We start from the raw sequence: 23899 nt of genomic DNA on the forward strand, positions 1-23899 counted from the left end.
TTTCTGGGATGACTAGAAAAGGGTAGAGTTTGTATGTAGAGTGGAATGGCTAGAAAAGGGTAGAGTTTGTATGTAGAGAGGCAAATGTTTGATGCAGTAATAACTGCCCCTTCTTAGAGTCTTTGCACATGTGGTTCCTACTTCCTGGACTGTCCTTTGCCTGGATGGCTCTTTCTCATCCTTCTGGTTATAGCACCAAAGCCACCTCCTCAGTGGGCTTTCCCTGACTACTCAGTCTAAATTGGCTCCCTGTCCTGCTATCTCTGTTGCATGTCTGAAGTCATCGTGCTCCCACATGGATCTCAGTGCGTGTTAAGTTACCTCCATCCCTCTCTATTAGACCATCACACAAGCAGCGGCCTGTCTGTCCCGTACTCTCTCCTCTCAGAACAGTGCGGGCCTTGGAAGGCCCTGATGAACGTGTGGTGTGAATGAGCAGTTGTGGTGTGAGATCTAAGATGTGGTGGTTTGGAGCTGGTCTGGTGGTAGCATGGCTAGAAAGGGGAGAGAGGCTCCAAGGTCCTTCTTTTAAATTTCGTTTAACCAGCTTAATGCTGCCCTTGGCTTATATTTGTGGATGTTCCAGTTGGGTGGCCACTGCTCTTTCCTAAACAGCTGGGATGTTTGCCAGACTTGCTGACCACTTCTGTGGGCGAGCTTTGTGGCTTATGACAGCGGCATCATTTTGTTTAGTTTGGATGGCTTTTCCTTTCCCATTGAGCAAGTTTTCTTTTGCTAGCTATCATTGTCCTCTTTTAAGTCTCCAGTGTAGCTCCTGGTCTCCCTTTTCATGTTTCTCCCCTGTCTAATGCTTGTTTTTTCTGTATTAATTCTGAGGAAAAGGAAATCAACTTGGAGTTGCCTGACCAGATAATGTAGAACATTTTGAAATTAAAATTCGAGCTTCCTGATTCTGGACTTTTGCGGTGTGCCAGACCCTGAGGCTCAGTCAAGATGACCTTGATGTGTCCTTTGTGCTGGTGGTGTGGGGGTGAGGATGGGTGGCTGGTGGCTCCATATGAACCCTTAATGGACATCAACGCTGCAGTCGGTGAGGGGAGGGTATGGTGGGGTGGAGGTGGGTGGAATGGCTCCAAGTGGAGACAGGGCTGTAGAGTCTGGGGGGAGAAGGTGGGTGTACTCAGCGATTTCTGGGTGGGGATAGGGTGGGGAGCACTTGTCAGGTTTCAAGGTCTTTTTCAGACTTGACCCCTTCATTCAGAATATGATGTGGTGTAGAGGCAGAGGTTAAAACCACCTGAAGCTGTAAGACAGATGTGTGAGTGTGTGTTTGGTGTGGAGTGCGGGGGTGGGGCTGTTCTTTGTGCTGTTCCCTTTCTGTTAGCAAGTGTTTCAAAACCAGGTAGGCCCTTCTGAGGGGTTGGCTGAGGACTGGTTCATGCGGTCAGATGGGGGTGCTGTAGGAAAGGGTAACCTTGCTGAGCCCTGGAACTGGGTCTGGGTGTGGAAGGAAGTGAAGCCAGGAGTGTGTAGAGCCTGGGACCACCATGGAGCCTCCAAGCATGCCCATGTGCTGGCCCCAGGGGGCAGAGTGTGGAGCCCATCAGGAGCAGCCCTGGGAGGAGCCAGCCAGTCTCTGGGGGTGAGCACCCCGCCCTGAGAGGTGTGCAGCTGAAGGAGAGGGTCTCTCTCTAGTCGCGCCATCCCTGCACACTTCCTGATTTCATTTTTTATAGGGAGCATCCGGCTTTCCTGACCTTTGGTTATCAAACAGAAGAAACAAACCAATATATGTCCATCTCTAGGGTTTAATTTAGAATAAGGAAAATTAAGTATTGGCCTCATTTCTGTTTTCCAGCCACTGTCCCTGCCCCACCCCGCTTCTTTTGGGCAAGGACTTGCTTCTTTTGGTGTATTCACAACAGCTTGACTTCAAGATCTCATCGTTATTAAATTGGTGGCATTGTCGGTGAGCCAAGGGGAGGAGGAGACCTCTATCTCCGTAAGGGGGATGTGTTCAGCACTTCCCCAGGCTAAGTTAATCTTGAAATGGTCAAATAGGCCAAAGCTTTGTAATCTTTTGGCACAGGTAAGGTAAGAGAAATTTAATTTCCATTTCCTTCTGGTTTGCTCTGCTCCTTATTCCCAGATGTCCTGAAGCACCAACTGAAGGGAGTGTTTTTTCCACTTGGAGCCATCTCTGCATCAGGTGTAGCTAACCAGCTGTCCTGGGTCAGGCACAAAAGCTCATAGGCATCATGCTTTTGTCCCTGGCAGGTGGGTTTTCACATTATCTCCAGGCTCAATTTGGGGAGGTGGATGAGGGGAGGTGGATGAGTGCCAGGTGGGAGCAAAGTTTTGTTTTTGTTTTATACAACAGGTCCTTATTAGTTATCCATTTGGGAGCAAAGTTTTATTACGTTAACATATCAACATCAGAGTACCTTCAGGGAAACCTGAGGCTTTTTCTTTTCTTCCTTCCTTCCTTCCTCCCTCCCTCCCTTCCTGCCTTTTTCTCTTTCTCTCTTCCTCTCTTTCTCTCTCTCTCTCTCCCCCCTCCCCCTGTCTCCCCCTCCCCCTCCCCCTCCTGTCTTTCTTTTGTGCTGGGTCTCGCCTGCTCCTTAGTTGCCGCATGCATGTGGGATCTAGTTCCCTGAGCAGGGATCAAACCCAGGCCCTCTGCGTTGGGAGTGTGGAGTCTTAACCACTGCGCCACCAGGGAAGTCCCTTCTTTTATTTATTTTTATTTATTTAATTTCAGTTCATTTCCTCTTTTGGCCACACCGCGCGGCTTGTGGGATCCTAGTTCCCAGACCAGGGAACGAACCCGGGCCCACAGCAGTGAAAGTGCCAAGTCCTAACCCCTGGACGGCCAGGGAATTCCTTGGGGCTTTTTCTTTTAGATTGGAAATTGAGAATTCTGAATTAGATACTTTTTATTAATTTGTCCTGGTCTTTAAGCAAATTGTATAGCTGTTCTATTTTCACTGATGGCAGGGAAGAATGTTTTTAATGCCATGCTAAGTGTGGTGCCTCATAGCCTGTGCACAGCTCCTTCAGCTGAGTCTTAGTTTATTTTACATGAGGCAGTGCTGTTCCCAGTACTTGATATGACCCCTGACCAATGGTAGCTAAGCATTTGTCTCATGGGACTGAGACTGGCCAGTAGTCAGCTAACTGAAGAAGTTAGGTAAAGCAAGAATCATTAAAAAAATGCATAGTTTAGGCATTTTATTTCTAACTTTAAAAAAAGATTATATTTCATGTGCCAATCTTTCATTGACCTTTTCTTTTACTTTGAATCTGCTGATCAGACTTGTCAGTTTTCTTGCATAAACTATGCCTATAATTTACTGTTTGATATTGGTTTTTGCCTGAAGAGGATTGAGAACTTGGATATGTAAAGCAACCTGAGTCGCTAAATCCTAGATTTTACAAATTTTCACCCAGTCCACTTATCTTACCTGTCTTACCCACACCTATGATTTAGTTAGGGTTTTTAAACTTTTTAAAAATCTTAGCAACTATACACTTATTTCATAGGCTTATACAGTGAGGTGTATATGTATGTATATATATACATTCACATATACACATCCATATATATTTATAAGTACATATGCATTTATTTATTTAAGATTTAATTTTATTTATTTTTGGCTGTGTTGGGTCTTCATTGCTGTGCGTGGGCTTTCTCTAGTTGTGGTGAACGGGGGCTACTCCTTGCGGTGGCTTCTCTTGTTGTAGAGCACGGGCTCTAGGTGCACAGGCTTCGGTAGTTGTGGCTCGCGGGCTCTAGAGTGCAGGCTCAGTAGCTGTGGTGCACGGCCTTAGGTGCTCTGTGGCATGTGGGATCTTCTCGGACCAGGGCTCAAACCCATGTCCCCTGCATTGGCAGGCGGATTCTTATCTACTGTGCCACCAGGGCAGTCCCTGCAATTTATATGTACAATTGACATAAACAGGTTTGGGGACAAACACTTGTTTAGTACACTGGGCAACATGGGGTTCTGTTTGTCACATGTGGCCACAATGCCAAGGGGGTCTTTTAGTAAATTAGACAGGGATTCTGCTCTCAGGAAACTTCCAGCCTGGTGGGGGCAATTTCTGTATTTCAGAATCTGTAACACAGTTAAAATGTGGCAGATGCCTTCAGAGACAGCATATACTCCCAGCAGGAAGGGATCAGAGAATTCATGGAGAAGCAGGTATTTGACCTGGGCCATTCATTTCTTTCTGTCTTTGGTTGAATATTTTTCTGTTAGTAGAGATATAAACAGATGTAACTGTCACTGGGCCTTAGGCAGTGGGAAGAACGTCTGAAGCCTTTTGAGGTTTCTATGTCTATCCTTTGTAGAGGCACTTGCTATTTCTCCTAAGTGACAAAGCTTCATAATACCCCTGTTGCTGGGGGTTCCTCAAGAAGGATGGGGTTCCTTTCAGTCAGGAAACAACGTACTGGTCACAGTTCTGTGGTGCTAAGCTAACCTGAGCATAAAAGCACTTCCTTGGGAGACGTTGGGTAAGGTAGCTTCACAGACCCAGGGGGACCCTGCAGAGGAGCTGGGGAGGGGATTGTTTCCAGGGGGTGGGGGATTCCTCAAAGCCCAGTTGGAATGTTGTTGCCAGAAGGAGGAGGAATGGATGCTAGGCAAAGAGCAGCCTGTTGGGAAACGCTTTGTAGAGTGCCCATGAAATGGATAACACATTAACCAAAGGCCAGGATGCATCCTGATAGCAAATGCACTTTTGTATCATCTCCAGTGAGTCCACCTGAGCTTCTAGAGGCAAAAAAACATAGCACATCACCCATAGGAGCTCAAGAAATATGTGATTCTTATGAATTCAAGAAATGTTGCCAGACTGCCTCCCGAAACTTACTGCCCACATGAGCATAGCAGTCTTCCTGAGTTCTGCCCTGTGTGGGTGGGTGAACTCAAGTGAGGAGAAACGGTATCATCTGGAGTGAAGAGCCCAGCTTTGCGGTCAGTCAGCCGGACAGAGGGTGGACTCTTGGCTCTGCCGCTAACTTGATGTGGACCTCGTGCTCTTCTTTGTTGTGTGCAATGACAGCTGTTTGCAATATTCTTTATTAGATTTCTCAAAGTTACAGGTTATTGCATTTTTTGCTATATGCTCATGCCAAGCGAAACAAAAAAGATGTATGCACAGCAAGATGGTAATAAACCTCCAACACCAAGAGTCTGAGATGAACCAGCGTTGACCACTTCAGTGTAGCAGAGCCTTCACAACTTCCTCCAGGCTCTCACAAACATCAGTGTGTTTTTAATAAAAGGACTAATACTGTAGGCATCACTCAGCAACTTGCTGTTTTCACTTCCCTTTAGCTGTCACGCTCCTGATTTTAAGCTCTCTGAGAACGAAGATTTAACAAAGTGCTCTGCATGTGGTAGGTGTTTATTGTGGAGTGAATGAATGAATGAATACTATACTCTGGGTATCTCTCCAGGTCAGTAGTTTCTGGAAGTTAGGCCAGATTGAATAGCTTCAGCCTTTTTGTAGGACATACACCAACAGTGTATGAGGACACCATTTACTGGGCATTTCCACCAGCACTAGATGTTTTTTTCCTAATCTGATGGGTAAAATTCATATCCCATTGTTTTTTTTTTTGTTTTTTTTTTTTGACCAGGGATCAAACCCAGCTGGGAAGTGAAAGCGCCAAGTCCTAACCACTGGACCGCCAGGGAATTCCTTCCCATTGTTAATTTGTACTAGTGAAGTTGAGCATCACTTCACATGTTTATTGGCCACTAGTATTTCTTCTTCTTCTGTGAATTCTATATACATGCTTTTTGTTGCCCCCCCCACCCCCCCACCCGGCATTGGATTGTTTTTCTTTCCAGTTTTTAGGAGGTTTTGTATATTGGGCTATAAATCCTTTGTTGTTACTATTGCAGATACAACAATCCCCCTGGCTACTGTTTCTATGATTTGTTTTTCCTTCGTTTAGATGTCTTTTTCCATAAAATTTGAAGATTTTTATGTAGTTAAATATGCTTATCTCTTTATAGTGTTTAGGTTTCCTATTTCCCGTTCCATCTATTATCTAGAGAAAGCTATAGACCAATTTCCTATGTGTGTGTGCATATATATGTTTATATATGTATATATATATCTGCAACATTTCTAAATATGTTTCTAAGTAAAACAATAACTTGAATACAGTAGTGTGTTAAAAGATTAATTCTCCATGACCAAGCAAGGTTTATTCCAGAAGTACAAGGGTAGCCTCATGTGAGGAATTGTGTCAGCTGGAGAAAGCTGTGGCCTAGGGCTTAGAGCATATTTTGTATCCCAGTCCTGCCATGTACTACTCTGACTTTGGCCAAATGGTTTAATCTCCCTGAGCTTCAATCTCATCTGTAAAATTAGCAGGATAAGAAGAGTGCCATCGTACAGAGTTGGTGTCAGTACTAAATGGGATATTACATGTAGAGTGGTTAGAGCAGGGCTTGGTGCATAGTAAGTGCTCAATTAAATGTCATGCATAACAATTCAGTACACAAAAAGAAAACCTGCGTTGACTAAATCAGCAGATGGTTGGAAGGCATATAATAAAATTCTGCAGCTAATCCTAATAAAAATCTAAGAAAAATGGTCATAGAACGAGTACAGAAATACTTACCAGAACTCAGCAGTGAGCACATTAAGTGGCCATTTAATTAAACTCTAGGCATGACAGGGAGGCCTGCATGTAGTACTCTTCCCTCACATCTGTGGATCCCCAGATGATCCTTTGGACTTGACAGGCTTGCAGGGAGAGGGGCCAGAGGAGCCGCTGTGGCAGTGTCTGTCCAGCCTGAGCTGGCCCTGTGTTTCTCTTCTGTCTGGAGCACATGACCACCTGTTCCTAAGGCCTGCCCTTCCCACTGTACCGTGGGCGTGGCTTCTGCTCTCACTCTGCAGGAACCAGGAATAAATTCCTGGGGTCAAGGGGGGAAGAGGATTGCAAAAAGTAACAAGCCACCTCTAAACGGCCAGGGGAGCAGTTTTGTTGTAGTAGTAGGAGCACTGGGAACCAAGTATGACATCTAGGGCACCGAGGGTCAGCAGCAGGTGGCTTAGCCTGGCAGGTGCACATGGTTCTGTTTTCTCTCTGCAAGGAATTAGCCCAGTCATAATTTCTAACCTTCCCCTTCCTCTTCCGCATGCAAAATAAGTGGACCAATGTTCTCAAAATGAGAGAGGGAGGGAAGGCCTGAATGATCCGAACCCTGGAGGGGTACAGGTCAGATTAGACCTTCCAGACTGGCCTGGAAAGCCTTGGTGGGAGGGGCGGGTCTCAGCATTGGTCTGATTTTAGCCTGGCATTTGTTGAACACCTGTGTTTTTTTCCTTGTGTCTTTCTTTCTTTTTTTTTAATATTATATATATATATATATATATATATATAATGTCTAACAGAATGTCTAATTTTATTTATTTAGGGCTGTGTTGGGTCTTCGTTTCTGTGCGAGGGCTTTCTCCAGTTGTGGCAAGTGGGAGGCCACTCTTCATCACGGTGCGCGGGCCTCTCACTATCGCGGCCTCTCTTGTTGCAGAGCACAGGCTCCAGACGCGCAGGTTCAGTAGTTGTGGCTCACGGGCCTAGTTGCTCCGCGACACGTGGGATCCTCCCAGACCAGGGCTCGAACCCGTGTACCCTGCATTAGCAGGCAGACTCCCAACCACTGCGCCACCAGGGAAGCCCCTCTTGTGTCTTTCTTATAGCACTATTCTTTTTTGCCTCTAGTTTAGAAATGCTTTATTAGCTTAAAATTTATGTAAACAATGGGTGATGGATATGTACGTTTCGAAGCATAATTATAAAAACCTCAAAAGCAGCCTCCCAGCTTGAAACCATTGTGCACCACAGGGAGGCTCTTGGTTGGGGCTTCCTGCCAGGGGCACAGGTATTCCAGGATATTTGATCATTCTCTTGCTTTTTTAAAAAAGAGAACACTTACACACATATATATGTGTCTGTAAATAATATATTCAGTTTTTATGAGCTTTATCAAAAGGGAATCAAGTAATCTGCGAATTTCATTTTTACTGCTGAATAATATTCCACTGTGTATATTGTATTTGGGTTCTCCAGAGAAAGAGAAGCGATAGGATCTATATATGTACAGAAAGAGATTTATTTTGAGGAGTTGGCTCACGTGATTATGGAGACTAGCAAGCCGGTAGTGCAGTTCCAGTTCCCTGCAAAGGCTGGCAGCCTAGGGACCCGGGAGAGTTGATGGTGCAGATGAAGACTGAAGGCTGACAGGTGGAGAATTCCTTCTTACAAAGGGTTGGCTTTTTGGTTCTGTCCAGGCCTTCAAGTGATTGGATTGGGGCTTGCCAACATTTTGGAGGGCAATCTATTTTACCAATTAAAATGTTAATGTTATCAGAAAACACCCTTGCAGAGACACCCAGAATAATGTTTGATGAAATATCTGGGTATTTCATGACACATAAAATGTAACCATCACATGCATAGACCACAATTTATCATCCTCCTGTCAGCAGATATTGGATTGCTTCCATTTTTTTTTGACCAGTAGGAGTACTGTGGTTATGAACCTTCTTTGTACAGGTCTCCTGGCGCACTCATTTCTCTAAGGTTTGTATAGGAGTAGACTTGCGGCCTCTGGGGTTGAGTGTGCTCAGCATGCAGAAATACCTCCTCCAGGTTGGGTGCCAGTTTACTCTCCCACCCAACACATGTGTGAATTCCCATTGCTCACATCCTCGCCCAGACGGGCTAATGGTCACGCTGCTTAATCCTACCCACCTAGCGGATGTCAAATGTTATCTCATTCTGGTCTGAACTTACCTGCTTACTGAGGGTGATGAGCCTCTTTCCACATGGGTGTTAACAATTCATGGGTTCTCTTGGTGACATGCCTGATTAAGGCTTTTCCCATTTTTTCTCTTGGGTTGTCTGTATTTTTCTTATTGATTTGTATGGGTTCTTTATACATTCTGTATACCAGTTGATTTATTGGTTATATGAGGTACAGGAATTGTCTCATAGTTTGTGCATGTCTTTTCACTTTCACTATGTTGTCTTTTGTTAAACATTTAAAATTTCAATGTAGTTGTCTATATTAATCCTTTCTTTTATGATAGGTATTTTTAAGGACTTTTTAAAGGAAATCCTTTTCTGCTGCGAGATCATAAAGGTACTCAGTATTTTCTTTTAACAATTTTAAGTTTTTGCTTTTCCTATTAACCCTTAGTCTTTGTGGAGTAATTTGTAACTGATTTTTGAGTTTGGTGTGAGGTAAAAATCTAGTTTTCTTTTCTTCTGAGTGCATGTTTGATTGAGACAGCCTCACTACTGAGTGGCCCTCCTGAACCTTGGGACTCTACCTCTGTCACTTAGGAAATCTTGAAATATGTGTGGGTCTGTCTTTTTTTCTAAATTAAAATTGTGTGTGTGTGGTAAAATATACATAACATAAAACTGACCATTTTGATAATTTTTAACTGTACAGTTTTGTGGCATTAAGTATCACGCATTCACACTGTCGTGCAGCCACCATCACCAGCCAGCCATCTCCAGAGCTTTTTCATCATCCCAAACTGAATCTCTGTTCCCACTAAACGAAAACTCTCCGTGCCTCTCCTACTGCAGCCTGTGGGTCTGTTTCCGGTCTGTACCTGGTCAATATAAGAAGAGGCAACCCCTCCTTCCTCTATTCTGCTTTTTAATAGAATTATTTTAGTTTTATCTTCCTGATGAGTAAATCACAAGAATGGGGGCTTTGACTTAAACGATCTTTGTATTCCTTGAAAGCACTTAACTTTGTGGTGAGCGTATGGTGGAGCTTAATAAATGCTAATAATTGAGCGTTGGCATTGGGTTTGAGAGAGTTCATAAGTTAAACTCACTCAGGTTCAGACCTATGAGAGAGTGATACAAGAGAGTCAGAATGTGACCAAAACACCACCTTTGTAACAGGTCCAGAGGATATGGTGCACGCAGCAGATGCCGCGCTAGCCGGGGGATGTGCTGACTTGCCCTGACTGTGTTCCAGGCTTTGGCACAGCCTCTGCAAGGGTCAGCTGCATCCGTAGAGCAGACACGCTTGCTCCACATGGCTGCCTTGTGTTGGTCTGGGATGGAGAGAGAAAGAAAAGGGGTGGGAGGGGCTGATCTTTTTACAGTCGAGGAAACTGAGACTCAGAGTGAAATCACTTTGTGAGGCCACAGCTGGTAGGTTGTGAGCTGGGATTTGTTCTAGGCTTCGAGTTGAGGTGCACTTCTATTCCTGAGGCTTGGCATTCACACCTGAGCTGTACACGCCCAAGGGCGAAGCTGCCATTTCTCTCATGGATTTTTTTTTTTTTTCCTTTCTTCTTTTGGTATATGCTGTGCCCCTAGGTACTAAGCCCTGTCCTAGGTGCCAAGGAAACGAGGGCAGTGAGACAGGATGGGGAAGGGAGGAGGAAGGGACAGGCACAGGCCTAAGACTGGATGGAGTACAACAGCCTGCTTCCGCAGCAGCTCAGAGAGGGGAGCATCCACCCCACCGGCTATCTGGGGAAGGGGGCCACGCCTGGCACTGGTGCGGGGCTTGTCAAACCTACCGGAGCCACAGGCATGTGGCCTGAGAGCTTGCCCATGAACTCTGCAAAACTGACAAATGTGTAAAGTCCAAGGTGTATTTGGAAAGTTTCTAGTTTAAGAAAACATTAAAAAAATGAATGGGGGAACCATATGTAGCCTTTTTCTTAATGTGACGTTAAAGGGTGAAGCCTCAGTGGAGGGCTGTTGAGCAGTGACACTCTTGGCCAGATTCCTAGTTGCATACTTCAGGGCACTGGGGAAGTTTTGACTTGCATTTTGTAAGACTCTCTTCAGTTACTGGATAAGCAGAAATAATGAAGTTGCTCAGGAGGGATTGCCTCATCGATGAGGAACATGGCAGATTGTGTTCATTTTCAAATTGTTATGGAGAACAAGTACAACATTTTTAGATTGTCATCTTATTTTAAGATTATTTTAAAAACATCAGTGCTGGTTTCCTCTCTTTGTCTTTCAGTAATTTTGTTGCAGGGCATTTTGGGCAGGAATATTTCACATAAGTTCTTATTTGGGCTGACGTTCAAGCGCAAGACATGTTTGCTTCTGCGCGAAGGCAGACATCCGGCTGCTCTGCCACGGGTATTTACTTTTGCATTGCTCCCAGCCACAGAAGTCATCTTAAATCTGCTTCAGAATGAATGAAATCCCCACATGCTGTTCATAGTTTGAAAATCCAGATCTGCACTTTCATTTCTAGAATTGTGTCCTATTTCAAATGTAGGATGGTGCTGTTACAAAGAAGCACGTTCAAAGCTATTTAAAAGCACGAGTGAGCACTCGTAGGCTCGGTTGTTCCAAGCGTGGTCTCCAGGTCAGAAAGACTGAAGGTAGAATGCTGCTGCTGCTGCTGCTGCTTCCAGCCCCTCCCTTGTTCAGTGCTGCAACTTCAGGTTTCCTGGTGTACAGTTCTGATCACAGTTCATCTTTTCTCTAGATAAACTACTATTTTAAAAAAATGAATTATTATGTAGTGGTTTGTAATACCGCCTCCTTTTATTGCATTCAGCTTAGTGGTAACCTGCAGCCCCTCAGAGATTGCCGAGTGAATGAAGAGAGGTGCTGGTGCTCTGAGGATGGGCTCGTGGGGAGAGGACCGGGGGGAGGCTGGGGGCAGCTTAGGGTGGTACAAGGAGACTGGGTTGGCGCCTGACCAGCACTGCTCTGGGTGGAGCGGGAGACCAGGCAGGGGCAGCCTCGAGGTTAGGAAGTCACTTCTGGCTGTCAGCCCAGTTCATTATCACAGTCACAGGTTCCCCAGTGGTGTGCTGCCACCAATCACCTGGTGTGGCCGGGGGCCCTGCCTTCATTTCAAGGTGCTTACTTTCTTTGAGACTTTTTAACAAATTGCTTTGTTTCTTTAGGTTTCGTCTTCCCAGGCTGAATTTTGAAATGAAAACTACATTGTCACTGACTCCTTCTTCTGAAGGATATAATGAATACTCATTAGCCAGTTAAATTTTTTATATTATTATTTTTGTAATAAACTTTATTTTGGAAACATTTTAGATATACAGTAAAGTTGCAAAGATAAAACAGATTCTTCATGTACCTTTCACCCAGTTTTCCCTAATGTTAACTTAACCTAAACATGACACATTTGTCAGAATTAAGAAATTAACATTGGACAGTGTTATTAAATAAACTACAGGCTTTACTTGGATTTCACTAGTTTTCCTACTGAGGTTCTCGGACTGTTCCAGGATCCAATCCAGGATATCACATTGCATTTAGTCCTCATGGCTTCTTAGTCTCCTCCATCTGTGACGCTTTCTGTCTTTCCTTATTTTTCATGACCTTGACAGTTTTGAAGAGTGCTAGTCAGATATTTTGAGGAGTGGCCGTCAATTTGGGTTTGCCTGGTGTTTTTCACATTGTTAGACTGGCCTGATGAGTTTGGGTGAAGAATATGCAGAGGTGAAGTGCTGTCCTCATGTATCGTATCAGGGAGTACAGTGACGTCAGCATGGCTTATCACTGCAGAGGTTCACCTTGCAGGCTTAGTAGTTTTTTTTTTTTTTTTTTGCGGTATGCGGGCCTCTCACTGTTGTGGCCTCTCCCGTTGCGGAGCACAGGCTCTGGACGCACAGGCTCAGCGGCCATGGCTCACGGGCCCAGCCGCTCCGCGGCATGTAGGATCTTCCCGGACCGGGGCACGAACCCGTGTCCCCTGCATCAGCAGGCGGACTCTCAACCACTATGCCACCAGGGAAGCCCCAGGCTTAGTATTTTTATTCCTTGATTTTATACATGTTTTATGTGGCTCTGGTTCCCCACTGGGTTGCTAGTCCTTCAGGCCAATGCCCCTGCTTTTCTTGCTTTGTGCCTCTTCCCAGCGTGAGGATGCGTGCTGTGGACCTGCAGGGTCAAGTAATGATGTATTTGAGTTGCATGCTTCTGTGAGCATTTAACAATTTTCATAATCATAGGTGGAACAAGATTGGCCATGTGTTGATAATTGTTGAAACTAGGGGTCATTGTTCTAGTCTCTCTTTTTTATATGTTTAACATTTTCGATAAAAAATAAAGAGAAAGGGCTGCCCTGGTGGTGCAGTGGTTAAGAATCCGCCTGCCAACGCAGGGGACATGGGTTTGAGCCCTGGTCTGGGAAGATCCCACATGCCGTGGAGCAACTAAGCCTGTGCGCCACAACTACTGAGCCTGCGCTCTAGAGCCCACGAGCACAACTACTGAGCCCACGTGCCACAGCTACTGAAGCCTGTGCACCTAGAGCCCGTGCTCCACAACAAGAGAAGCCACCGCAATGAGAAGCTTGTGCACCACAGTGAAGAGTAGCCCTGGCTCACCGCAACTAGGGAAAGCCCGTGCGCAGCAACAAAGACCCCACGCAGCCAAAATAAATAAATTTTAAAAAAAGAGAGAGAAAAACATTTCCAATCTACAGCTATAATGAATCCCAGGTTGTTTTTGATAGTGTAGGTGTTATGATGTTGATTGTTGCCAGAGTTGTTCAGGCTATTACTCATCTTAAATGTATTTGTTTCCTCCTCAAGGCCCGGATATGAAGAAAAACTTGCAGCTAAACCAATGTTAAGTGGTACTGCTAATAACTATGTAATACTATTTCTTAACATCTTTGAAGAAAAAAAATCATTAGTGTGCCATCAGACAATAATTCCAATTAAAATGAGGTTACAAATTAGTTGGAATATATTTATGGAATAGAAAGAAAATCTTGACTATTTATTGTCACACTAATTTACTGCAAAGAACATTTGAATCTAATGAATTTGGATGCAGCCTATTTCTCATATGTGCAGCAATTTGACCTTACAAATTGTGAGTCTGGTCTTTCAGTGAATGTAGTTAGATAAATACTGATTCCATTTAAAGATCCTAGCCCCTCCTCCTGAATCCCAAGGGACTGTCTAAGAGGTGGGGGATTGTCAGTGGATTGTGAAGGGTATACTGAGGGAACAAGCACAGCGTGACCCAGGATCTGGATAAACTCGCTATCTTTGTGCTCCCTCAGTTAACCTGCAAACACACAGTCACCGAGTTATGAGTTGTAAAAGTGAACATTGTCATGAGGTATAATAAGCACACTTGGTGGTGTCACACTTTAAGGATCTTGGCTCTGGAAGTTAGTACTAACTTGTGACTGTTTATACAGTTACCCCCAGCCCTACTCCCAGTGTGTAGGTTTGTCTCTTCTTACCTGTTTCAGGCCTTTATGACAGCTTTGTGTGTGTACGTTAATTGAATGCGTTTGGTGGTCACCGATCATGTGAGCTGTCAGAGGCACTGTCCCCTCTTAGGGAAGGGGCAGTCTGGCTGTTGAGAGCCTAAGTCTCGTCCTTGCCTGTGTGTGGATGGCGCTGGGGATGGGGCCTTTCACTTGGTTCTCTTCATCCAGCAGACTAAGACTTGATTATATACCAGATTGTCTCCCTTAGACCTGCCTCTGCATGGAATTAATTCATGTGATGTGGAGGTTTTAAATAACTTCCACACTGTGGATGAGATCTCTGGCTTGAGGCTGGGGCCAGCACCTGCTGCTTTTCAGTGCGGCTGGAGAGTCTTAACTCTTCCTGGAACTTGTGTTTCTTTATAGAAGTGGTTTGTAAAATCTCAGACTTTATGGAATAAATTTTGTGGAGTGCTCAGGAATCCCGTCCCTCCTCTTTCCCCCAAGAAATATTGCACCATTGGTGAAGCCAGCTGCAGAAGGTGACATGCCCTGCAGGCAGAGGTTTGCCTGTGACCTCCCTGTATCTGTCGGTTTACAGAGGACTTCTGCAAGTTGTGGTCCTGAACCCCCTCTCAGTAGTGGGGATCTGGACAGCCCTTTTGAACCCAGACTTGGCATCATCTGTCTGGTTTTAAAAACTCCTAAAGGAACTCATTTATTTCTTCATTATAAAATCAGTACATGTACTTTGTAAAGTACAAATATAGATTTTGAAAAGAGAAAATCACTGTCAGTACCTAGATGTACACTTCTCCAGATTGTTAAAGTCACACACACAAATGTGATTTTTAAAAACAAACGGGAGTGCTCGCTTCGGCAGCACATATACTAAAATTGGAATGATACAGAGAAGATTAGCATGGCTCCTGTGCAGGGATGACACGCAAATTCGTGAAGCACTCCATATATTTTCAAATCTTATTATGTGCTTCATCCCCCTTGCCTATCAAATGCTGGACATTTTCAATAGCATCTCTGCCTGTAAGATATCAATGAGATTAATCAGTTTTTCTGTCTGATATTTTATCAAATTAGGGCTTTTTGGTATGATTAAAGGATAGCAACTTTAAAAACAAAACGAAGCAAAACAAATGGGGTCATAATATTTAAACTGTTTTGTAACCTGTCCATCTTTAGCTTAGTTTCACACATGAGAGATACATGTCCCTCATCTTAAGATGGGTCACCTGTCACAAATGCAAAGTGACCACTGCCAGGCTGAGTGGCTTGCTTTCTCCCTGTGACTCCTGCCAGGTGCTCAGCCCAGTCAGCCTCTCGGCAGGGTTCCCTCACTTTATCTTCCTTCATAAGGAGACCTTCTGAACCAGCCTGTCCATATCCATACTTCATTCCTTGTGGTCATTGTGAGTTTGTTTCCATTTGGATTGTTATGACATTGATTCATTGATTTTCCGACATTTACTAATTGCCTACTCTCTGAATTTCCTGGGGGTTAACCTTATGCTGCTGCTGCCTGAGTATGTGCCTCCTATGTTTCAGCCCTACTCTTGGAGAGGCCCCTTTGACCCTTCCCTGACTTTAGTTGTGATCAGCATCCTCTGGAGCATCCAGTTCTGTCCTGAGGAGGTGATCTCCATGCTACCATTGAAAAACACACTACGCGTACCTTATCTCACTCAGTCTTCCCAAGCCCTGAGGTGGTTATCGAGGCTGTCTTCATGTTACAGGCCGAGGCACAGGAAGCTTACAGACGTGCCAAGATCCTGCACCTGCTCACCTCTGCCCCTCTCTTGTCATCTGGCCCAACTCAGTACTGCTTTTCTCACGCAGAAGTCTGTGGAGGACCCTATAGGGGACCTGCCTCCAATGGTTACCTGGCCTGTGTCCTCACACGGCAGGATCATGACCCGTGCCAGAGTACGACTGGGAACATTGTGTTAAAAGACTGTTTAGTAGACTTCCATTTTAAATGGTGAAAGTAGAAGAAAAACGTAAAATTTGTAAAACAAGATACACTTCTAAGTTTGTATTATATTTATAATCATATTTCAGACAGAGAATGGAAGCTTTTAGAGGTTAGAGACCATGTCTTTTAAGTTGACTTTCTATAACACTCAACAGTGCCTGCGAGCTTTAGATTCATTCATTTATTAAACACTTAATGTATTCTTATTACATGCCAAATTGAAGTACAGGATTGAAAGTCTTGAGTAAGAGTTCAAATGTTTCCAGTTTCTTGGCACATGGGGTTCTTGATCTTTTCCATCTTTCCCACCTTATGCCTAGCACAGGTCCAAAATGGGGAAGGAGAAAGGAGAAGGTGATGGTAGCATTCTGGAGTTCTTGGGACCACGTTCATTTATTTACATATTTATACCTCTCCTGGTTTCACAAAGGATTTGAGTTGGTTGTTTGGGACTATCAAAAATAGATAAGTAAAAGGTGGCAGAACTGAATTCTTCCTTTGCTATCGCCAAAGCAACAGCAATAAAATAGATGTTTAGTATCTGATAAGGACCTCAGACGTCACCTAGAACGCTCCTACTCAGTGTTTGTGGGACCCAGGACAGCCTCCGCTGTCAGAGGGAACCAAGTGTAGCAGTTCTGCCCATGCACAGCCACTGCTGCGTGACCAGAGAGAAGCCACTGCCCCGTCGGCCGTAGTTTCCTCATCTGAAAAATAGGGACAGTACTCCCACCTTGTAGGGCTATCATGAAGTGTGGAATCATTGTATGTAAAGATCCTGGCAAATGTATATAAAATGTCATAAAATAGTCCCTAATTTAATCCTCTATTTGCAGGGTTTCCAGACACAAGTTTATGATGGTATTTTTACTGCTGTGCCGCCAAAATATCAACAGTATAATCATTGTTTAAGCTAAAGACACTTAGTTTGAGGCTTTTCGTTTATTCTGAAGTTGTATGACCCACTTTTTAGTGTTAAAATACCTTTTTAAAATTATTAAAATGCCTTTGAAATGGAATAATGCTAAGTGCTAGGTTTTCTCTTTTCTTAACGTCCTTAGTGGACAAAATAAAGTTGGCAGCCTTATGTTGGGTGATTCTGCCTGTTGACCGAAAAAAAATGCACAACCTAAAAGTTGAGAGTTATGTTTTATTTGGTGGACATTCTGAGAACTTCAAGCCTGGGACACAACTTCTCAGATAACACTGAGAAACTGTTCCAAAGAGGCATGGTGGGGAGCCAGGATATATAGGAGTTTTTGCAACAAAAGACCAGGTAGTCCAAACATCAAAGGGTTACTGTTAATAAAAGAAAACCAGATATCTCAAGTTAAGGAATTTAGCACTTTTCTATGTATGGGAAGATGCAAGAGTCTGGGCTCACTGAAATCATTCCTTTGATATGCACCTCAGCTACATGGGGCCAGCATCCTGTGCTTTCTCATCCCGAGTCTCCTCAGGGTTCACCATCGGGGTTGGCTGAGGCAGTTGACTGCTAGATGGTGGGCATCTTGTTTCTATCCTGAGTTTCTTCAGGGCTTGCTGTCGGGCCGCTGTAATGTGGTGGCTTGATGGCTGTAACATCCTTTGTTTACTGATATGGCAGGCAATATTTTAGTTCACATGCCCTTAACGAAAGGCGCTGGTCAGTGAAGTTGGAGCTTTCATATGGTGCCCTGCCCTCTCCCCTGGGGAAGAGGAAGCCATAGCCAGATGCAGAGTGACACAACCCCTTCTTACCTGACTCAGCTCAGGGTCCCCTCTCCTGGGGAGTCTTCCCACATCTCTTCCCAGCCTCCCACCCCCCAACCCCCTTCACTCCTGCTTAGGTCTATTACGTAGCACTTGTCACACTGTGTGGTCCTCTGGGGGGCTTGTCTGTCTACCCTACTAAACTCTAAGCTGCTTAAGGAAAAGTGTGGTGAATTATTTAGCTTGTGACTTCCAGAGTCTAGCAGAGAGAGCGTACGTATAAATAAATGAGGGGGGAAATCACACCAATAAACCTCTAATAAAACATTAACACAGCATATCTCAACTCTGTTCCTGAAAATACCCCAAAACTCACCACAAACTCTGCGCACCACTCTTTTTTGAATTCAGACCTTCTTTGGGTGTGTTGCCCAAAGAAGGCTCGAGCTGTTCCTGGGACTGGGGGGCAGCGGCAGGAGCTGTATGACATCCTAACCACTGAGATGTTGTGTTAGAAGTCCAGGTGTTGCTTCTCATGCTGGCATTTTATAAAATGCATAAGGAAATAAATTAACATGTTTTTTCCTGTCACATTTGGTGCTTTGAAGTTTTTCTTAATTGGGCTTTCTGCTTTAATTAGTCTGGCTTCATATTTTCTTTCTTTCTCTTTTTTTTTTTAAGCTTTCAGCAAGTGTCAGAGAAGCAAAGAAGCTTATATAAAAGGTCTTAACCTTTTTTTTTTTTTTAACTTTGCCAAAGATAGAACTGGTACTTAGCTTGTCCTGGCACCTTCTTTGATAGAGAATGATAGAAATTTGGCTTTGTTTATTCCTTTTTATGTACATTATGTGAGAAGAGTATTAAAGGTAAGATGGCTCTGTTTATGTCTTGGTTCATGAAAAATATGAAAGGCTAACCAGTAGGGTTCGAACACAGCCACTATCCTCTCCCCAACCAAAAAACAAAAACAACAAAAAGATCAGAAGGTTTTTATATAACCTATTTATGAACATGGTAGGTTTCTAGAATTTAAGATGTACTTATCAATTAAAAAAAAGGAAAATCTAATACCTGTAATTATCGTTATTAGATTTTACTTATTTACTGACTGTCAACCATTGAAACCTGTCACTGAGAGCTGCCATTTCTAAGTTGCTGACTGGCATTATCAAATTTTACTGCAGTGATGATGGAGAGAACTGAGCTAACCTGGTTAGAAAGTGGACCATTCGGGCTCATCAGAATCATTTGTGTGTGTTAGAGGATCAATTATGCTAAGAATTGAGACCTAATAAAATATACTTAGTGCTAACATTACACAGAACTTATTTTATTTGGCCTTTGAACCAGAGGACCTTGAAGTTCAGTTCCTGGTGAATGTCCATCGCTGTTGTACCGCTGATGCGGATGCTGGGAGCAGGAGAAAGTTCTGTTTTTCAAGTTCTGCAGAGGGCTCCTTTCCTCCTCTTCTTCTTTCTTCCTCTCTCCTGTCCTGTCTTCTCCCCCTCCTCCCCCTCCCTTTTCTCTTTACTGAGATATTAATTAACATACAACTGAATGCCCTCATTTAGAGGCTTTGACAAATAGATACTCCTGTGTAGCCACTGTCCTAATCAAGACACAGAACATTTCCATCATTTCAAAACGTTCCTTGTGCCCCTGTGCAGTCAGCCCCCCTGTCCCCAGCCCCAGGCATACACTGATCTGTCACCCTAGGTGAGTTTTTCCTGGGTTAGAATTTCGTGTAAAGAGGAGACACACGGTGTGTATCTTTTGCATCTGGCTTCGTTTGCTCACCATGATGTTTCTTTGTTTCCCTCATGTTACTTCTGTCAGTGGCTCATTCCTTTTAAGCGCCAAGTAGTTTTCCACTGCATGTCGATGATGCTGCACACAGCTGTTTTTTGATGTCCTGTATGGAGAAGTGTGGCAGAGAAATCAGGGCTCTGCAGGAGTATATACATAGTCTGTTTGTAATACCCCCTTCCCCCAACTTTTCTTAGCACTTGAGGAAGGCTGAGAGGAAGAGCAAATAAACAAACCGAGATTTTGGGGGTGTCACCTTTTCATCAGAGCCTTGACTCTTGTTAGTCCTTAAGTGGTTTGGCTTCTCAGAACAACACTATTCTGGTGACCCTTAGCTTGTGGCAGCCGATATGATCTTGGTATTTGTCTTTCTGGAGATGGGGGGATGGGCATTCCGAATGGTTTAAGGTCTTGTGACTTAGAGAGGCTCTTCTAGGGCTTTTGCATGATTTGTGCCATCCCTGCTGGCGCTAGGCCGCTTGGCTCTGCATTTAGGGCTTGCTAAGTTCCAAGACATGTGAACCGTGTAGCACATGTAGCATGGGGATGCCAGGCACCCCCGCCTCCCACCCCAGCCTCTGCCTCTGAGTCGTCTGGCTCTTGTCCTGCTCTGTCCTGGCTCAGCTGTTAGCTTTAGCCCAGTTGGGAGGAATAAAGCACAGAACTGCAAGTTGCACTGTTTTATTAACAACCCAATTACTGTGTGCCCATAACCTGTTTAAGAATCACCTTGTGAGACTTCCCTGGCGGTCCAGGGGTTGGGACTCCGCACTTCCACTGCAGGGGGCACGGGTTCAGTCCCTGGTTGGGGAACTAAGATCCCTGTGGTGTGGCCAAAAAACAAACAAAAAAACACAGAAAGAATCACCTTGTAAGAGGCAGTGGTTGCTTAGGGCTGGGGGAAGGCATGGTGGGGTAGGGAGAGGGGCGATAGCTAAAGAGTACAGGGTTTCTTTTTGAGATGATGAAAATGTCCTAAAATTGGGGTGATGGTTGCCATATCTGTGAATATACTAAAAACCATTGAATTGTACACTTTAAATGGCTGAATTGTATGGTATGTGAATTATACCTCAGTAAAGCTGTTTTTTAAAAAAGGGTGGTATTAGAGCAAGGACAGACCAATAGAGGAATGGGGGAAAATTGACATAGAAATTTTACTCTTTCTCCATATGACATGACCTGTTGCTAAATATCCTAGTTTGCTTCACAGCTCTAGTTCCATGGGGGGCATAAGAGTGTGGTAGAAAGAGGATGGGCTTTGACGTATCAGGTGAACCTGAGTTTGGATCCCCATTCTGCCATTATTGGCTGGGTGACCTTGGGCAGGTCACTTAACTTCTCTGTGCTGGTTTCCCTTCTGTAAAAGGGGACTAGTAGTACCTATCTTATGGGATCTTTTAAACGAGCTCGGGATGGGCTTCCCTGGTGGCGCAGTGGCTGAGAGTCCGCTTGCCGATGCAGGGGACACGGGTTCGTGTCCCGGTCCGGGAAGATCCCACATGCCGCGGAGCAACTGGGCCCGTGAGCCATGGCCGCTGAGCCTGCGCGTCCGGAGCCTCTGCTCTGCAACGGCAGACGCCACAACAGTGAGAGGCCCGCATACCGGAAAAAAAAAAAAAAAAACTCGGTAGAGGCAGCCATTTTCACCACGTGACAGTCATATAACAAAGGTATCAGATAGAAGAGGTAGCGTGGTGAGACGCTGTCCTGATGTCTGTGAGTTCTGCTAGGTTAACGGCTGTTCACTCGAATCCCCCTGCTGATGTGCCTTGGTAACAATGGCTGAGCTAATGGATGACCCTGGCAGTCTTTAGCTAATTTGCTGGACTCTCTGCTTCAGAATTTTTTTTCCACCTTAATCCACATGGTTTGAGTAGGTTGGTGGCAAGCTCTTGGAGAACCCACTTGTGTCCCCTGCTTTGTGAAGCCTTCCCACCCTGGGTCCCTGCTCCCTTCACACTGTTCCCTCAACCCTTGGCACACGTTGGTTCTAGCATTTATCAGCTGGTGCCATTTTAATTTATTTACACTTCTGCTGTGCCCATAAACTGTGAGCAATGCAGGGAAGGGACCTTGGCTTTTCAGTCATGGGGCCCCGAGGCCCTAAGCACTGTGCCTGGCACTAATGTTTGTTGAATGAATGCCCAATGGTTTCAAGTCTGGTGACAAACCAGTTTGGAACCGGAAATACCAGTTTAGGCACCACATGCTAGAAGTTAGCAGGTGAGTTTCCCTGGAGCAGTGTTTCTGTCCCAGCACCACCTCCAGGGGCTGCACCCCTGCCCCAGGATGGGAGAGCTGCCAGAGGGCCAGGAGAGCTTGCCTCCTGCCAGGCATCCACTGGTGAGATGTGGCTGAAGTTACGAGGAGGGAGAAGGTGCCCTGGCCACGCTGGAAAGCTGGTCTTGTTACTTCATAGTGCTACTGCTATCTGCCTTCTTAATTCAGTTCATATACAATTTTTATTAAGCAGCAGCTGTATCCAAGACCCAGTTCTGATTCTTCAGGGAAGCCAAGATGGAGAGGCAGTGTGGTGTAGTGGTTAACAGCTGGGCTTTGGAGGCTGACTGCCTGGGGTTCATTCCTGGCCCTCGCCATGAACCAGCTCCAGGACACAGGGCAAGTAATATAACTTCTCTGTGCCTCAGTTATCTCACCTGGAAGATGGAGGAGGTAACAGTACTTACCCTCATAGGGTTATTTTCATGATTGACCATAAATAAAGTAAGCACTATATAAATGTTTATTGAGCAGCCTTTGTTTGTTGGATTTAAAAAAAAAATAAAGAGCATGAGGCTCTTAAACCTTGCTATGATTGTCCCTCCCATAACCAAGAGCACTAAGAGGGGCTCTGGGGCAAAGAAGAATTTCCTGTCATGCTAGCTGATAGCAAGAAGAGGTAGACAATCAGCTTGCTTTGCTAGAACAACTCAGGTGTGTATTCCTTCTTAGTGGAAGAAAATACCCCCAGACAAAGGCTTTGGCGACCATATTTTTATGCCGCTTAAACTTAAAGCATGTACTTTGAAAGATAACTGCCATGCCATTGGTTTTAGAAAGCCTGTCTTGGTACTCAGCAAGCCTTTTGACTTGTTGCTCAACTTTTTCCAGCCTTAGTGTCCACCACTGGACAAAATGACCTTTAGGGCCATTAGACCTTCAGTTCCTGATCCTGTCTGTCCCACAGCAAACCCTGGGATGAAGTGGCCAGCCTCCCTGCAGATCAGAGGACGCTACTGTGGCGTGTGCACCTCTGTAAGGGTGTAACTGACTTAACTAAGCTGGCGGCAGAGTACGGTGAAGTCTGTGTTGGGTTGACTTCGTGGGGAGGGTGAGGGGAAAGTGGTATCATAATATTCTGAGTAATGTGAATGATTATCACATGTCAAATAATTGAGGCTTTTGTTGATATGGCCTTTGCTTTATTGGTGTTTTTCTATTAAGGAATTTCTAAACCGTGATTTTTTTTTTAAAGAATCAATTTTATTTATTTATTTTTGATTGCATTGGGTCTTCGTTGCTGTGCGCAGGCTTTCTCTAGTTGTGGTGAGCGGGGGCTCCTCTTCGTTGCGGTGCGCGGGCTTCTCATTGCGGTGGCTTCTCTTGTTGCGGAGCACGAGCTCTAGGCACGTGGGCTTCAGTAGTTGTGGCTTGCAGGCTCTAGAGCACAGGCTCAGTAGTTGTGGCACACGGGCTTAGTTGCTCTGCGGCATGTGGGATCTTCTCTGACCAGGGACGGAACCTCTGCCCCCTGCAGTGGAAGCGCGGAGTTTTAACCACTGGGCCACCAGGAAAGCCCCTTAAAACACTTTTTATTCAGGTGTAAATATATATACATAAAAGTGTGCATATTATACGTGTGTATACCAATGAATTTTCATAAATACACCATACCCATAACAGCTCAAAAACCAGAACACTGCTCAGAAGCATTCCTGGTGACCCCTTGCTGCTCTGTCCCTCTCTGCTCTGCCCTGTCCTGGCCTCGCTCGGCACAGAGTTGTGCCTCCTCTTTATCTAATGGGAATTAATATAGTATGTTCTTGTGGACGCATACATTTGAAAATGAGGAGTTAGGGGGATTTCCCTGGTGGCCCAGTGGTTAAGACTCCGTGCTGTCAATGCAGGGGCCCCAGGTTTGATCCCTGGCCGGGGAACTGGATCCCACATGCATGCTGCAGCTAGGCGTTTGCATGCCACAACTAAGGAGCCC

General features: G+C 44.8%; 1 protein-coding gene and 1 non-coding gene across 3 annotated transcripts in view; both read left to right on the forward strand.

Annotated features, from left to right (window-relative positions):
• The window catches only part of PACSIN2 (protein kinase C and casein kinase substrate in neurons 2), a 139904-nt gene that overhangs the window by 24649 nt on the left and 91356 nt on the right, over positions 1-23899 (forward strand). The window lies entirely within an intron of this gene.
• Positions 15063-15169, forward strand: LOC115853090 (U6 spliceosomal RNA). Its single transcript, XR_004039410.1, has one exon. It is a non-coding gene; the product is annotated as a U6 spliceosomal RNA (small nuclear RNA).

Source organism: Globicephala melas, chromosome 10 (assembly GCF_963455315.2).
Source record: "Globicephala melas chromosome 10, mGloMel1.2, whole genome shotgun sequence".
NCBI classification, from domain to species: Eukaryota; Metazoa; Chordata; class Mammalia; order Artiodactyla; family Delphinidae; genus Globicephala; species Globicephala melas.